The sequence below is a fragment of the Macaca fascicularis genome, chromosome 16 (assembly GCF_037993035.2).
Source record: "Macaca fascicularis isolate 582-1 chromosome 16, T2T-MFA8v1.1".
Taxonomy (NCBI): Eukaryota; Metazoa; Chordata; class Mammalia; order Primates; family Cercopithecidae; genus Macaca; species Macaca fascicularis.
Window position 1 is genome coordinate 20197266 of NC_088390.1, and position 13123 is coordinate 20210388.

Consider the following 13123-nt stretch of genomic DNA (forward strand, 5'->3'; position numbering starts at 1 on the left):
GTTTTCTTTGTGTATATTGTTGTTTTTAAAATTTTTAATCGGTCCACATTTGCTTATAGTTTTGATGTTTTTATGGTCTCCTTAATGCACAGAAAAGCACAGGCCCACATGGAATGAGCCTCAACCTTGTTGTGTTTACCTGGCTATTTCATGTCCTAACAAATCATAGAAGAGCAAATCTAAGGTTTCTTAGACAGCATTGCGGCCAAATAGCTTAAAAGAGAATGCATTAAATGATTATTTTAATACATAGATTACAAGAGCCCAGCTAGCTGATATTTTTAATCATATTGTTTGCTTAGGTTTTATGTTTCTGAAAAAAATGAGATGATCAGCATATGTGGTAAGATTAGAAAGAATATGTGGTAAGATTAGAAAGTCAAGGAAGAAGAAACTATTTCTGTAAGTGTTATACAGTCATCTTGTTCAGGCTGTGGTGGATAGGCAGCAAATGGTGCTCCTCGTTCCCTTCTGAGTTCAGAACACTGGAGTCAGATGGACATCAACACACTAGCTCTATCACAGACTCATGATAACTAATGGGAGGATGTGGCTCAGATGTGCAGCCACAGTATTTTATCCCAGATCAGGCACTAACCCACAGAGTTTTAAGTGGAGAAAACAAATGCTTGACACCCATCGCAGTTGCATGCTGCTTACTGCAGAGATGACAGCAAACCTGAACTCATGTCACCATGGGCAGACACATCTTTTGAAAGAGATCCTGCGCCAAGCAAGCACACTGTATGCTTTGCCCAAATTCACCCATTAGGTAGATCTGACATCTTCTCAAGAGGAAGCTGTAGGTAGAGAGTCTAAGCCCTCACTTGAAACCTGAGGCCAGGGAAATGAAGCTTCTCCTATCATTTCTGGCTGGATTTAAGTGATAATTGAAATTAAGTCCACATCTTTGTACCAATTAATGTTGGACAGACGTATGCTAGATGGTAAAGAGAAATCTGTTTTGTGTTTTCAGTTTTTCTATAACTCACAACATGGATGATCGCCTTGTTGATTGATTTTCATAAACCAAGTCTTATTTGGAGGAGAATGAATAGTTATTTTAAGGAACAGTTTTCTCGATTTCTGGTTGCTTGGTTCAACTGAAGATTTTCTCCTTCAAGTTTTCTGCTCTGCAGTTTGAAAAATGTGTTCTTTATAAATTGAGTGTCTCAATTGGTACTAGCAGAAGTTATGATACTAATTGTTTAAATTTTATTCAAACTTACCTTGGAGAGCTACTTTTTTTGTCTCATGCTTAAACATTAGAGCACATCGTGACAGTTTATAGATGCATTTTCTCTGAGTTTTTGTTGTTGTTGTTGTTTTTTAAGACAGGGTCTCACTCTGTCACCCAGGCTGGAGTGCAGTGACGCAATCTCTGCTCACTGCAACTTCTGCCTCCTGGGTTCCAGCGCTTCTCCTGCCTCAGCCTCCTGAGTAGCTGGGACTACAGGTGTGCACCACCACACCTGATTAATTTTTGTAATTTTAGTAGAGACAGGGTTTCACCATATTGGCCAGGCTGGTCTCGAACTCCTAACCTTGTGATCCACCCACTTCGGCCTTCCAAAGTGCTGGGATTACAGGCGTAAGCCACCACACCTGGCCTCTCTGAGTTATTTTTTAAAATCTGTGTTTCTTTTCCAAATATGAACGAAGCAGCTAGGGGCATAGAATAACTCCAAGCTCAGTGAAAGATCTGAAGCCACCCACTCCTAGCTTGCAACTAATTGGCTTTCTGACCTCAGGCAAGCTGCAGTCTCTCTGAGCCTGTTTTGTTTCTTATATAAAATTAGGGACTTTGACTAAATCAGTGACATTCATACCTTTAAGTAAAACTCTTTTTTTTTTTTTTTTTAAAGAATAGAACTTTTTTAAATTGCATGAAACCACTTTATAGAAAGCAGAAGTAGTGCCGTCTGACTAAAGGAAGGATCAGTGCTCTGAAACCGTGACTTTCTTATCCCTTAATCCTTCAGCGTCCTCTGTGGAACCTTAGATTTCTATGGGACACAGCTTGAAAAGGGTCATTTCTAAGAGAATCCTACTAATTAGCTAAAGTATGCTGGTACTTATGTTCTCCCATGTATAATTTTCCCACCTACTTATATTTTTAATGAAAAAGTATAAATATATTTGCAGATGTGCTTGCAGATTGTTGATGTTGGACTTCCTCCACCGTCTGAGACATAATCCCCACCTGGAGATAAAGAGAAAGGCCACAGAGACAGGAGGAGCAATTTTATTAAAAAGTTTATGTATTTTACTCCATAAGGAGCTAGTATAGCTTTTGATTTAGTATGTTGTATAAAGTGAAGATTAACAGTTTACTAAGCTCTTTTATATCCTCTGGTGATGTTCAGTTTCTCCTGAGCTATTGCTCTGCACACTACAAAAACCATCGATGGCCCGGCCCCCTTGTCTCACTGAATAAGACAGTGATTAATGTCATCAAGACACTTTTCTCTCCTTTTCCCTTCTGTTAGCTGTGCCAGGCACTGTATTAAGTGGTTCAACGGGGGACAACAATTCTGAATTTCTGTGAAGGGAAATATGAGGAAAATGTGTGATTTAATGGCAAAGCAAAAATAAAATGAAAGGACTTTTTATTTATTTATTTATTTATTTATTTATTTTTGAGATGGAGTCTCGCTTTGTCGCCCAGGCTGGAGTGCAGTGGCCGGATCTCAGCTCACTGCAAGCTCCGCCTCCTGGGTTTACGCCATTCTCCTGCCTCAGCCTCCCGAGTAGCTGGGACTACAGGCGCCCACCACCTCGCCCGGCTAGTTTTTTGTATTTTTAGTAGAGACGGGGTTTCACCATATTAGCCAGGATGGTCTCGATCTCCTGACCTCGTGATCCGCCCGTCTCGGCCTCCCAAAGTGCTGGGATTACAGGCTTGAGCCACCGCGCCCGGCCGAAAGGACTTTTTAAAAGTCGCTTAATATTTGCCTGTTTTTACTTCTGAAAATAGGTAAAGCCACCCCGGCCTTTAACTGGCCAGGAAAAAATTGGAACCATCAACACTCAAAACCCCTTTCCTAAGCTTTTGGGTTCCCATCCCAGAGGCACTCCCTCCCTGTGTTCTGGGTCTGTCCTTTTTCCCTCTGCTTTTGCATCTGACCTGGGATCTCTTTCCCAAAGGCAGCTGCCCTCCACTGTCATTTATGTGGTGAAATATTCAAGGATCAGGGAAAGGCTGGAAGAGAATTGATGTAGGGGGAGGCCACTCTGGGTTGGAAGATAGGCAGTGACTTCTACCATGTACTCTTATTGAAGAGTTTGGAGAGAAAATGACCTTTACTTAAAGTTGTTATACAAAAAGTATTCTCTCTCTACAGAGTTATGATTTCTTCAGTATTGCCGAGACCAGCTCGGTCGGGGAGACCCTAACCCAGTGGCACTAGAGGAATTAAAGACACACACACAGAAATATAGAGGGGTGAAGTGGGAAATCAGGGGTCTCACAGCATTCAGAGCTGAGAGCCGTGAGCAGAGATTTACCCATGTATTTATTAACAGCAAACCAGTCATTAGCATTGTTTCTATAGATATTAAATTAACTAAAAGTATCCCTTATGGGAAATGAAGGGATGAGCTGAATTAAAGGAATAAGTTGGGCTAGTTAACTGCAGCAGGAGTGTGTCCTTAAGGCACAGATTGCTCATGCTACTGTTTGTGGCTTAAGAATGCCTTTAAGCGGTTTTCTGCCCTGGGCGGGCCAGGTGTTCCTTGTCCTCACTCCAGTAAACCCACAACCTTCCAGCGAGGGCGTTATGGCCATCATGAACCTGTCACAGTGCTGCAGAGATTTTGTTTATGGCCAGTTTTGGGGCCAGTTTATGGCCAGATTTTGGGGGACTTGTTCCCAACAAGTATAAAAGTAAGCAATTTGTTAAGATTATTTCATTTTTATGTTAACAAAATTGAGGTGTTATGAAAATATTTGTGAATGGGGTATAAAGAAATAACAGAATCTATTACATTAGAAATATTTAGCCAGAAGAGTGTTTTGGAGAAAAGATAAAAACATTACAGTAGTAGTGTCTTAATTTGAATCATGTAAAAATGTACTTTTTATGTAGTGTTTATGAATGACAATATCTAGTGTTCTTTGAAGAAAGGCTTTCTTCTTTATCTGGTGTTGAATTACTACTTTTATATGGTCTGGCTGGTAATGCTGTTGTCATGTTACTTACTCTATAAAGCCTATCTATAATGTTTTTGTCACAGAAATGTTATGGAAAGGAGTCTCAAAATATTGGTAAACCTGTTAGTAAAAAAAAAGAAAAACTGACTTGACACCTAAAATTTGTAAAGGCATTAGATATCATTATCGTTATCACCATAAACTATCTCAGACCCTGTTCTGGACATTTAGTGAGAGAATACCTATTCTACAAAAGGTTTAAATAAGAGCACTCTAGATAGAGACACTGGCAATAAGTTTGAAATATTCCCACATCTTTCATAATTAAGTAGATAACTATAACTTGCCAGATGCTTAAAAAAATGGGTACTAATTTCTGAAAAGAAATCAAAGTTGCGGTTAAATAACTATATTGTTTTCCTAGTTTTTAATTCTAGACATTACTGAATCAAAGAAACTAAGATTGAAAACTGGCTCTAACCTATATTCTTGTTTTCATGTAAATTTTTTGAAATCTTTGCATCTATATAAATAAAGAAATGTTAATCATAATAAATATCATAATATTTTTCCAGTGGAACTTTCACATGGCATCACAACAATACTGCTTTCTTCAAGTATGTATTAAAGATTCTGTGCTGAATTAATAGCAAAGAACATACTTTAAAATTACTATTTTCTAAAAGTGGATAATGGAGAGTTCATTTTAAGGAACTATTCATTAGAGTGAAAAACTGATTAGACCTTGATAAAAGGCAGAGTTTTTATAAGAATGGGAAAGTAATGAATTCATTGCAAAATATGACTTGAATTGTTTAACCTCTGTACTAATAAGGGAAAACATCACACTTTTGAAATGATGTAGATCCAACAGACCAATATTAATTGTACTTTTGTGAGATTAAACGGCATAACACATATATGTTCTCCATTATCTAAACTTAAAATAGGAATTTATGTGATTTTCTTAAATATAGGCATTCTTCAAGTTAGGTCTGGTCTCTAAAAGTATTATTTAAAGGCCATGTTTTGTAATTGATGCTCCTTACCATGATAATGTCTCTTCTTAAACATTATAAATAATATTTGTCTTATTTCAGATGCAGCAGAAGTTTCAAAATGATATAACTAGAGAAGTAACAGGTATGTTACCAAAATTTATGAATTAAATTTGGATTAAGTAATATATGTCTAAAATAAACTGCAAATGATATCCCTTTCCATTCTTGGGCTAATAGATACTACATTAAATATTCTTTCTTATACACATCTGATGAAAGATGTGAAAAATTGAACATGTATAATGAAGAGTGTACTTATGCCTCATGAATTCATCACATTCCATAACTTGAAAAAGAAAAATCAAGAAGTCTGGCTCTATACTTCACTTCTACCATCCCTATGGAACTGTCAGCCAGCACACAGAAACTGTTCTCAGAAAACAAAGGCATCATCAGCTTCTCAGGGTTATGGTAGTGATTTTTAAGGCCAAAACACTCCAGTCTCATCTAGTAACCTAGTCAAGCAGTTACAGTTTATAAACAGTCACTTGAGAGGTAATACTTTAAGTCTCCAGTCATTTACAGTGTCATTGGTTTACTTTTGCCCTCAGGAAATGTTCCAAAATTCTTAACATGGAATATAAACACCCACATTCATTTGGTTCTTGTCATGTTACTCAGGTTTATCTCTCACCACTAACTGTACTCTGCTGCTTTGCTCTAGCATCCAGCCAAACTGGACTGCACAGAACTCCACAGTGGGGGGATCGGTGGTGATATCCCCTTTTTCATTTTTTATTGCATCTGTTTGATTCTTCTGTCTTTTCTTCTTTATTAGTCTTGCTAACGGTCTATCAATTTTGTTGATCTTTTCAAAAAACCAACTCCTGGGTTCATTGATTTTTTTGAAGGGTTTTTGTGTGTGTGTGTCTCTATCTCCTTCAGTCCTGCTCTGATCTTAGTTGTTTCTTGCCTTCTGCTAGTTTTGAATGTGTTTGCTTTTGCTTCTCTAGTTCTTTTAATCGTGGTGTTAGGGTGTCGATTTTAGATCTTTCCTGCTTTCTCTTGTGGGCATTTAGTGCTATAAGTTTCCCTCTACACACTGCTTTAAATGTGTCCCAGAGATTCTGGTATATTGTGTCTTGGTTCTCATTGGTTTCAAAGAACATCTTTATTTCTGCCTTCATTTTGCTATTTACCCAGTAGTCATTCAGGAGCCGGTTATTCAGTTTCCATGTAGTTGTGCGGTTTTGAGTGAGTTTCTTAATCCTGAGTTCTAATTTGATTGCACCGTGGTCTTCGAGACAGTTTGTTGTGATTTCTGTTCTTTGACATTTGCAGAGGAGTGCTTTACTTCCAACTATGTGGTCAATTTTGGAATAAGTGTGATGTGGTGCTGAAAAGAATGTATATTCTGTTGATTTGGAGTGGAGAGTTCTGTAGATGTCTATTAGGTCTGCTTGGTGAGACCAGAGTTCAATTCCTGGATATTCTTGTTAACCTTCTGTCTTGTTGATCTGTCTAATGTTGACAGTGGGGTGTTAAAGTCTCCCATTATTATTGTGTGGGAGTCTAAGTTTCTTTGTTGGTCTCTAAGAACTTGCTTTATGTATCTGGGTGCTCCTGTGTTGGGTGCATATATATTTAGGATAGTTAGCTCTTCTTGTTGAATTGATCCCTTTACTATTATGTAATGGCCTTCTTTGTCTCTTTTAATCTTTGTTAGTTTAAAGTCTGTTTTATCATAGACTAGGATTGCAACCCCTGCCTTTTTGTTTTCCATTTGCTTGGTAGATCTTCCTCCATCCCGTTATTTGAGCCTGTGTGTGTCTCTGCACGTGAGATGGGTCTCCTGAATACAGTACACTGATGCGTCTTGACTCTTTATCCAATTTTCCAGTCTGTGTCTTCTAATTGGAGCATTTAGTCCATTTACATTTAAGGTTAATATTGTTATGTATGAATTTCATCCTATCATTGTGATGTTAGCTGGTTATTTTACTCGTCAGTTGATGCGGTTTCTTCCTAGCATTGATGGTCTTTACAATTTGGCATGTTATTACCTATCATCTGAAGCCTTCTTCTCTCAGCTCGTCAAAGTAATTCTCCGTCCAGATTTGTTCCATTGCGGGTGAGAAGCTGCGTTCCTTTGGAGGAGAAGAGGCACTCTGATTTTTAGAATTTTCAGCTTTTCTGCTCTGGTTTCTCCCCATCTTTGTGGTTTTATCTACCTTTAGTCTTTGATGATGGTGACGTACAGATGGGGTTTAGGTGTGGATGTCCTTTCTGTTTATTAGTTTTCCTTCTAACAGCCTGGACCCTCAGCTGCAGATCTGTTGGAGCTTGCTGGAGGTCCACTCCAGACCCTGTTTGCCTGGGTATCACCAGCAGAGGCTGCAGAAGAGCAAATATTGCAGAACAGCTAATGTTGCTACCTGATCCGTCCTCTGGAAGCTTCATATCAGAGGGGCAGCCGCCTGTATGAGGTGTCAGTCAGTCCCTGCTGGGAGGTGTTTCCCAGTTAGTCCACTCCAGGGTCAGGGACCCACCTGAGGAGGCAGTCTATCTGTTCTCAGATCTCAAACTCCATGCTGAGAGAACCACTACTCTATTCAAAGCTGTCAGACAGGGATGTGTAAGTCTGCAGAAGTTTCTCCAGCCTTTTGTTCAGCTATGCCCTGCCCCCTGAGGTGGAGTCTACAGAGGCAGGCAGGCCTCCCTGAGCTGAAGTGGGCTCCACCCAGTTTGAGCTTCCCGCCACTTTACTGACTCCAGCCTCATTAATGGTGGATGCCCCTCCCCCAGTCTCACTGCTGCCTTGCAGATGGATCTCAGACTGCTGTGCTAGCAGTGAGCTGGGCTTTGTGGGCATGGGACCCTCCTAGCCAGGCGCAGGATATAATCTGCTGGTGTGCCATTTGCTAAGACCGTTGGAAAAGCACAGTATTAGGGTGGAAGTGTCCCATTTTTCCAGGTACCGCCTGTCACAGCTTCCCTTGGCTAGGAAAGGGAATTCCCCAACCCCTTGTACTTCCTGGGTAAGGCAATGCCCTGCCCTGCTTTGGCTCACACTCCATGGGGTGCACACTGTCTGACAAGCCCCGGTGAGCCCCAGTGAGATGAACCCAGTACCTCAGTTGGAAATACAGAAGTCACCCGTGTTCTTCATTGCTCACATTGGGAGCTGTAGACTGGAGCTGTTCCTATTTGGCCATCTTGGAACCTCCCCAGATTCTTATCTAATAATAACTTATCATTGTAGTCATACATACTTTTCATTCTTATTAACACTGAAAAAACTCTCAACTCTTTTTTACTGACTTATGCTTAGTTAACTATGAGATATATAGAATATAATTCTTTGGCCAGGCATGTTGGCTCACATCTGTAATCCCAGCACTTTGGGAGCCTGAGGCAGGCAGATCACTGGAGCCCAGGAGTTTGAGAGTAGCCTGGGCACCATGACTAACCCTGCCCCTATAAAAAATACAAAAACTTGCCAGGCACAGTGGCTCATGCCTGCAGTTTCAAGTACCTGGGTCCGAGGCAGGAGAATTGCTTAAGCCTGGGAGGACGAGACTGCAGTGACCTGTGATCACACCACGGCACTCCAGCACAGGTGAAACAGTGAGACCCTATCTTAAAATAATAATAATAATAATGATAATATAATTCTTGCTTTTTCTTTTCAGCTGCTACTAAATGTGAACCTGAACCATATGTAGCTTCTCCTCCAGAATCTGCATACCAGAAAAATCTGAATCAAGATCCAGTGTTGGAAGCAACAAAAGAATATGCACAGATTTTAAGCAGAAAATACATGATCTGAAAGATAAGGCAATTTTATTTCTGGGCTGTTGACATGATATTTTGTTTCCCATTAAGTATATGATGTGAACATTTTTACTAAAGGGAAATATTCTGTATTATACATGTCTGATGAAAATTTGTATAGTATTTTAAATAATGTTTCTTGGCCTCTTCAGCTAACTTTTAAGTGATTTTGCGAATGAAAACCACTATTATTGAGTTTTACTTACTCAAACCACCCAAATGTTAGCTGTTTAAACAGCCAAATAATCAAGTTGCCATTAACAATTTAGTGGAGTCAACTGATGGCTTATTTATATTTTATAATTTTTATCTTTATATATAGTGATAGATTTAAGTTTAGATAGACATTATTTTGGTATACTGGTACTGTGGTCATTGTCAATGTTTGGATGTATTGCAATTGTTATAGTGCAATAAAACTTAGATAATTTTAATTTTAAGCACTGATTTATATAGATCTTTTCCTGTGGAAAAATAAGGTTTGCCTAAGCCTTTTCATTTTTTCTATTTATTGTTTCATTTCTTTATTTGATTAACTTTTGGGAAACAGTCTTAAAATTGCAGAAAACTTCCACATTTTAAGAAAAATAACTTTCCCCCTGTGGGCCATTTGAGAGTAAATTGCTCACATTATGCCATCACATCTGATATCTTTAGTGGGCATTCCCACAAGTCAGGACATTTTACATAACTATTTCGTAACCAGAAAGTTAACATCAATACATTTGATCATTTAATTCTCATTTCCTTTTCAAGTTTTGTTAATTGTCTATAATGTTCTTTGCAGCAAAAAGATCTCATTCAGGTCCATGAATTGCATTTAGTTGTCATGACTCTTTCAGTCTGAAACAGTTCCTCAGTTTTTCTTTGACCTTTATGACCTTAAATCTTTTGAAGAGTAAAGTCCAATAATACAGAATGTTCCTCCATTGGATTTCTCTGAATTTTTTTATAAGATTTAGATGATAATTTTTTTGGGCAAGAGTATCACAGAAGTTATCCCATGATCTTCTTACTGCATTCTATCAGGTGACCTGCAATTACTATTATTTTTTATTTCCATCTTTTATTTTAAGTTCAGGGGTGCACATGCAGGATGTGCAGGTTTGTTACATAGGTAAATATGTGCCATGGTGGTTTGCTGTACAGACCATCCCATCACCTAGATATTAATAATAGTCCAGCATCCATTAGCTATTCTTCATGATGCTCTCCCTTCTCTCACCCGCCACCCTACCACAAGCCCCTGTGTGTGTTGTTCCCCGCCATGTGTCCATGTGTTCTCATTATTCAGCTCCCACTTATAAGTGAGAGCATGCAGTATTTCATTTTCTATTTCTGCGCTGATTTGCTGAGGATAATGTTCTACAGCTCCATCCATGTCCTGGCAAAGGACATGTCTCATTCCTTTTCATGGCTGCATAGTATTCCATGGTGTATATGTACTACATTTTCTTTATCTAGTCTATCATTGATGGGCATTTAGGTTGATTCCTTGTCTTTGCTATTGTGAATAGTGCTGCAATGAACATACGTGTGCATGTATCTTTATCCTAGAATTATTTATATTCCTTTGGGTATATACTAAGTAATGGGATTGCTAGGTTAAATGGTATTTCAGGTTCTAGGTCTTTGAGGAATCACCATACCGTCTTCCACACTGGTTGAACTAATTTACACTCCCACCAACAGTGTAAAAGCATTCTTGTTTCTCCATAATCTTGCCAGCATCTTTTTATTTTTTTGAATTATAGTCATTCTGACTGTTGTGAGATGGTGTCTCATGTGGTTTTGATTTGCATTTCTCTGATGATCAGTTATGTTGAGGTTTTTCTGTTTGTTGGTTGCATGTATGCCTTCTTTTGAGAAGTGTCTGTTTGTGTCCTTTGACCACTTTCTAATGGGGTTGAGTTTGTATTTTTTTTCTTGTAAATTTGTTTAAGTTCCTTGTAGATGCTGGATATTAGACCTTTGTCAGATGGATAGAGTGCAAAAATTTTCTCCCATTCTGTAGGTTGTCTGTTTACTCTGTTGATAGGTTCTTATGCTGTGCAGAAGCTGTTTAGTTTAATTAAATCCCATTTGTCAATTTTAGCTTTTGTTGCAATTGCTTTTGGCATCTTCATCATGAAGTCTTTGCCCTTGCCTGTGTCCTGAATGGCATTGCCTAGGTTTTCTTCCAGGATTTTTATAGTTTTGGGTTGTAGATTTAAGTCTTTAATCCATCTTGAGTTAACTTTTGTATATGGTTTAAGGAAGGGGTCCAGTTTCAATTTTCTGCATATGGCTAGCCAGTTCTCCCAGCACCATTTATTGCTTGCTTTTGTCAAGTTTGTCAAAGAGTCAAAGATCACATGGTTGTAGGTGTGTCGTCTTATTTCTGGGTTCTGTATTGTTCCATTGGTCTATGTGTTGGTTTTTGTACCAGCACCATGCTGTTTTGGTTACTGTAGTCTTGCAGTATAGCTTGAAGCTGGGTAGTGTGATGCCTCTAGCTTTGTTCTTCTTGCTTAGGATTGTCTTGGCTATTTGGTCTCTTTTTTTTGGTTCCATATGAGTTTTAAAATAGCTTTTTCTAGGTCTGTGAAGAGTGTCAGTAGTAGTTTAATGGGCCTAGCATTTAATTTACAAATTGCCTTGGGCAGTGTGGTCATTTTCACGATATTGATCCTTTCTGTCTGTGAGCATATACGTTTTTCCACTTCTTTGTGTCATCTCTGATTTCTTTGAATAATGGTTTGTAGTTATCCTTGAAAAGGTCGTTCACTTTTCTTTTAGCTGTATTCCTAGGTATTTTACTCTTCTTGTAGCAATTGTGAATGGGAGTTAATTCAAGATTTTGTTCTCAGCTTGCCTGTTTTTGGTGTATAGGAATGCTAGTGACTTTTGTACGTTGCTTTTGTATCCTGAGACTTTGATGAAGTTGCTTATCAGCTTAAGAGTTTTTGAGCTGAGATGATGGAGTTTTCTAGATATATGATCACGTCATCTGCAAACAAAGATAGTTTGACTTCCTGTCTTCCTATTTGAATAACTTTTCTTTCTTTCTCTTGCCTGATTGTCCTGGTGAGAATTTCTAATACTACATTGAATAGGAGTGGTGAGAGAGGGCATCTTTGTCTTCTGTCAGTTTTCCAAGGGAATGCTTTCGGGTTCTCAGGTATTCAGGCAACAAATAACATGATGAATAGAATAGTACCTCACATCTCAATGCTTATGTTGAACATAAATGGCCTAAATGCTCTACTTAAAAGATACAGAATGGCATAATGGGTAAGCAGTCACCAACCAAGTTGCTGCTGTCTTCAGAAGACTCGCCTAACACATAAGAACTCACATAAACTTAAGGCAAAGGGATGGAAAATGACACTTCATCCAAATGGACACCAAAACTGAGTAAAAGTAGCTATTCTTAGATCAGACAAAACAGACTTAAAGGCCACAGCAGTTTAAAAAGACAAAGAGGGACATTATATAATGATAAAAGGACTAGTTCAACAGGAAAATATCACAGTCCTAAATATATATGCACCTAACACTAGAGATCCCAAATTTATAAAACAATTACTACTAGACCTAAGAAATGAGGTAGTCAGCAACACAACAATGGTGGGGGATGTTAATACTCCTCTGGCAGCACTAGACAGGTCACCAAGACAGAAAGTCAACAGAGAAACAACGGACTTAAACTATACCCTAGAACAAATGGACTTAACAGATATTTACAGAACATTCTACCCAACAAGCATAGAATATACATTGTATTCATCAGAACATGGAACATTCTCCAAAATAGACCACATGATAGGGCACAAAATAAGTCTCAGTAAATTTAAGAAAATCAAAATTATGTCAAGACTCTCTCAGATCACAGTGGAATAAAACTGGAAATTAACTCCAAAAAGAACACTCAAAAGCATGCATATACATGGTAATTAAATAACCTGCTCCTGAATGATTGTTGGGTCAACAATGAAATCAAGAGGGAAATTCAAAAATTCTTTGAACTGAATGATAATAGTGACACAACCTATCAAAAACTCTGGGATACAGCAAAAGTGGAGCTAAGAGGAAAATTCATAGCATTAAATGCCTACATCAGAAAGTCTGGAAGAGCACAAATAAACAATCTGAG

General features: G+C 38.5%; 1 pseudogene across 1 annotated transcript in view; it reads left to right on the forward strand.

Moving 5' to 3' along the window:
- The window catches only part of LOC102143055 (coiled-coil domain-containing protein 144A), a 119772-nt pseudogene extending 110647 nt beyond the window's left edge, over window positions 1-9125 (forward strand). The window contains exons 20-21 of the transcript XR_012425376.1: window positions 5254-5296; window positions 8847-9125. The product of XR_012425376.1 is annotated as a coiled-coil domain-containing protein 144A (transcript). The remainder of the gene's footprint in view (window positions 1-5253; window positions 5297-8846) is intronic.
- Window positions 9126-13123: the final 3998 nt, after the last annotated feature.